Consider the following 5,107-nt stretch of genomic DNA (forward strand, 5'->3'; position numbering starts at 1 on the left):
AATTACAAAGACCCCCGTATTATGGGGTCTGTGACAAAGACCCCTCTGTATTATGTTTTGCGACAAAGACCCTCCATGCACTTTGACTGTGACACAAAGATTCCTTTCCGTTGAAATCCACCAGTGCAATATTTTTGGGGAATTGTCTAAAACTCATCATGAGTTTTTAACATTTCTCTTAAACTCACCACAACTTTTCAAAATGTCTAAAATTCACCATATCAGTAAGTTTTTATTTTCCAAAACTCACCTTCCGTTAGTGCACTGTTAATGCTTCTTAATAGAGGTGTCCATGTCAGCATAAATAACAATTTTCATGACCAAATTACTCTTGAATGGTAAGTTAGAGGAAAATGGTCTGTTTCAGTTTTTAATTTTCTTGTTTTTTTTTTTTTGCTTTTTTAGTGTTTTGTTATAATTTCCAATGTTCTTTATAATTTCTATTTTTTTACATTTTTCTATTTTCTATAGTCTATAATTTTTCCAGTATTTTTTGTTATTTATTTGCAATTTCTGTGTTTTTCTATAAATTTTTGTGTATTTTCTACAATTTTTTATTTTTTTATTTTGTTTTTCATTTTCTATAATTTGAAAATAATTTTTTATTTTGTTTGCAATTTTTATAATTTTTTATATTTTTTATAATTTCTATGTTTTTATGTATTTTATATTTGAAAATATTTTTTTCAACTTTTTCATTTTTTCATGTCTAAATATTAAAATGGTAATATATTAACACCCGTTAATTTATTTTGTATATATTTTATTTTTTCTATGAAGATTAAAAATTGTAATATATTAACTCAGTTAGTCTGTTTAACATTAAGTTAGTGACATGATGAATTTTAGACATTTTAAAAAATTGTGGTGAACTTAAGAGAAATGCTGAAAACTGATAGTGAGTTTTAGACAATTTCCTAATATTTTTTAATTTCCATATTACCCTAGAAAAACACTATTCATCTTCCCACGAACAACAGCCACGGACTTCGGAAATCCTCCCTCTCTCATCTCTCTTCTTCCCCTTCCCCTTTCTCTCCTCCCCTTTCTTCTTCCCGATTTCCTCTGTTTTCCGTTCCTTGCAGATGGAGAGAGAGAAACTGTTTTCCATTCCTCTCCAACATCCTATCTTTTTGCTCTGGGGTGAATTTCGTCTGAAACCTCTTCTTTGATAGAGACAATGGTTGCAGAGGCTCCCCAGGTGCATTGGACTAGTACGCATTGAGGTCATCGCTTTACGATTCAGTTGCTCCGCCACCAATTCCACCACCGCCTCCGAAGGAATTGGTTCCGGTGACGGACTGGTAGGTAACTCCAGTTGGAATTTTTTGTGTTGCTGAAGAGGTGAAAGAGGTAGTTGGGGTTGGGGAGGTGGGATCCTACTTATGCTGCCGAGTGCCGTCGTGGTTCTTGTTATGGTAGTAATAACAGTTTGCCCCCGATTGGGGCTCCCCTTCCATCTCTTTTCGGTAGAAGGTCCTGCGACAGTCGCATGCGGCGCATTTTAGGGCCTCTGGGGTCCCTTCCTCACCGCTTGGCATGAATTTGCCGCAGCCATCGACAACATGTCCGCCAATGCTTCCCGCATGGTTCTTGAAACATTCTCGATATCGAACAGAAGTAGCAGTACTCTTGGTAGTTGTTGATATAGTGGCCGTTGTTGGAGGAGGAAGAGGAAGAGGAGGGGGCGGTGGTGTTGTCCTTGCTGAGTTGGATCCACCTGCAACTGGTGCACTTGTTGCACCACTAACTGCAATTGTGACCGGAACTGGATCTGAATATGGGTCTGGATTTCTTCCATGCCCTTGTGGTTGATGGGGACGGTGGTGATGATGTTGTTGAAGATGATCTAGGGTTTGAGTTTGAGACGGGGTTGAGAATTGCTTTTCCGTTCCCAGTCTCATCTCTTCTTCTTTCTCCTCCTACCAGTCCTAGTCCTGTTGAAATAACTGGATGAGAGGAGACCTTTGAGGATGATTCTCGAATGGGAGGATTATAACCCAAAGAACTTGGCATTCCTCTCTCTTTGTCCTGCCCTCTCAAATCCATTAAATCTACAGTAAACCCAATTTCTCGCTCCCTTAATTTTCTTTTAAAAGATCTTTGCTTTTTTTTTTGCTCTCTACCATCGTCTTCATGCATCTGGCTCAACCCATTGATCCTTTATCTTCCGCACGCAAGCTCATCTAATCTCACACAGAAACTAATCAAACGCAGATAATCAACCAAATAAACTAGTTATATTTCTTCTCTTCCTAAACTTTTGGGTTAATTTTGGCCTTGTGGATGCTAAATCCACCAACCCAGACGTAAGCAAGTAATCGAGCAGTTGGTAGTTAGAGATGGGGAGAGATGCCTTCAGAGAGATTAAAAAAAACAAATAATAATGAAACACCTTAACTCAAACAGGTTGTCTGAAGCTGCAAGGAACGGAAACAGACAAACTCGGGAAGAAGAATGGGGAGGAGAGAAAGGAGAAGGGTAAGAAGAGAGATGGGAGAGAGAAGGAGGATTTCAGAAGTCCGCTGCCGCTATAAGTTGCCGTTCGTGTACAGTGAGGTCGGGGAAGATGAATAGTATTTTTCTTCGAATAATTATTACAAGAGTAATACGAGGATTAAAAAAATATTACAACAAGACTAATGGAAGGGATCTTTGTCTCACACGGTTATAGTAAATGAGGGTTTTTGTCGCAAAACAAAATACAGGAGGGTTTTACTTGAAAATAAGCATGTATTACCCAAAAAATCAAAGAGAGAAGGGCCAGAATTTGTAAGCTTAAAATACATTTGTACTTCTCGATAAATATAAACTAAAGTGGGAATCACATCATCTACCTTCCTTCCTCACTCTTAAACAAATACGAATTTGAATATTCTCCCAATAAATCACTACAGCCATACATTGGGAATATTGCCCTTGTCATTGCGGAGATGTTTCGGATATGCAGCTGACCAGCTATTGTATTCTATTGGAAGGTTTTTTGGAAGCGTTTGCTGTGAATAGATTCAAAACAAAACATTGGTTGTATTCTGAATCCAAAGTATACCTGAATTCCGAGCCATCTATTTGCATTCTTATTTATGTTCTCCCAAACAAATCAAATCAAATCAAATCTGAATCCAAAGTAAATCAGAATTCACAATAAACCTATTTGCACTCCCATGCGCTAATGCAAAATGAAATTTTGAAATTTTCACTGCAACCAAACTCAGCCTAACAGAAGCGACAGTGTTCTTTTACAAAGAATTAATTAAATGAAGGAAAATGAAGCTGATGACAGTCTTCTTTTACATTTTTCTTAAACTCGTCATAACTTTTCAAATTCAAAACCTCAAGTAAGTTTTATTATCCAAAACTCACTATAAAAACTCACCACTGGCTAAGATTTTCATTAGATTACTGTTGGGCCAGTCCTAGGCGGGGCTTGAAGTATTAGGTCCAGGCCCAACTCTAAAATTTGTCAGCTTAATGTGGGTCCCAGCTCAGATCAAACATAATTTTATCATAAAAATATTTAAAAGCTTATTGGCCATTCAAGGTGGTTTGATCATGGAAAATACTTAAATGATGACAAAGCGTTATTAATGGCCATTAACATTGATTTAAAGGAAATCTTAGGGGGAGATTAGTTTTTCGATCATAACACTCATCAACAGGTCTCCAAGGTTTTGAGAAGTGATGATAAGTTTAAGAGAAATGTGAAAAAGTCAGAATTTTAGATAAAATCCTGCTAAAAGAAGAGCTAGGATCTGATTGGTATGAATGAAACTCTTCAAGGTATATGGCCACACACCCAACAGTGATCCCGGTATACTTATGCACCCAACTGCTCATTAACGGTCTTCTCAACAACTTTTGCCTTCTTGGCCCATTTGTTTCTTCTAATTCATAGCTCTTTCTCTTTAATATCTATAAGACAAAATTATTTATGATTCATGGACAGTTTCTAAAGGGTTATAATTTATAAGTGGTTAGTTTCTGAACAGCTATGAGTGGACAGTTTCTGAAATGAGAATAAATGACATATATGCCATTTTTATGCCTGTTGTGTGTTTAAACAAGTAGGATAGAAAATGTCCAATAAAAATTCCAGAAAAAAGGGAAATTCACTCTTTATAAATAAGTTTTAACCACCCAAACAATCTTGATTATTTGGACAAACTCCTCGATTAATCCAACAATCCAACTCTTTTCACCTAACTCTATGATGAGAGCTCCTGATAACTACACCTTTACTTTCCTATTCCGCTCTTGTACACAGGTCTCGTCGCCTGACGCTGCCCTGGCCGTTCACGCTGCTATTATAAAGCACGGTTCCAATTCGAACCCCGCATGTTTAGAGCAGGCTGATCAACATTCATGTATGCTGAATTGGGTTTCTTGGGTTTAGCTCGGAAGCTATTTTCAGAAATTAGGGACCTGGGGTCTCAGACGACAATGGTGAGTCCCCGTACTAGGTGCGGCGAAGTCGATTTTGCACAGAAACTCTTCGATGAAATGCCCTACCGGGTGATCCCATTTCTTGGAATGTGATGATAGCGGGTGATGCTCGAATCTCAATGCGGACGGTCAAGCTTCAAATGACCGGGATGCTAGGGACTGCACTCATAGACATGTAGTCCCAAGTGTGGCAACATAAGTAAAGCGCTGGACGTATTTTGGGGAATGAGTGAGAGGAATGTCTACACATTTAGTAGCGATAATGTGATATGGGTGGGCTGGCCATGAATGGAGGTGGTGAGAAGTGTCTTCACTGTCTTGAGCTCTTTTCCCTCGTGAAACAAAGATTGCATTCAGCCAAATGAAGTAACTTTCGTTTTAGTCCAACGAGTTACGAGGTGTCAAAATCTATTAGTAGGAAGGAAACCAAAAAGATAAGAAAATATGTGAACAAAGATTCCTTTCCCAAGATTGATTTTGTTGAAAAGTAGTAGATACTTAAGACCATAACCTTTTAACCTTATAAGTGGTGTGAGTGAATTCAATGTACACCAACTGAAAAGGGCCGTTTAGTAACCATGGCCTCTCCTTGTTCCATTACCTTGCAATTCTAGTGGGGGTGCATGATTCCCTTTCCAAGTCTCTAAAGTTGCCACCTTAGCAT

At 38.0% G+C, this 5,107-nt stretch overlaps 1 pseudogene; it reads right to left on the reverse strand.

The window, feature by feature from the left end:
- Nucleotides 1–847: 847 nt before the first annotated feature.
- LOC104602850 (uncharacterized) lies at nucleotides 848–3,048 on the reverse strand (annotated as a pseudogene).
- Nucleotides 3,049–5,107: the final 2,059 nt, after the last annotated feature.

This window comes from Nelumbo nucifera, chromosome 3 (assembly GCF_055504915.1).
Source record: "Nelumbo nucifera cultivar China Antique chromosome 3, China Antique-T2T, whole genome shotgun sequence".
Lineage (NCBI taxonomy): Eukaryota > Viridiplantae > Streptophyta > Magnoliopsida > Proteales > Nelumbonaceae > Nelumbo > Nelumbo nucifera.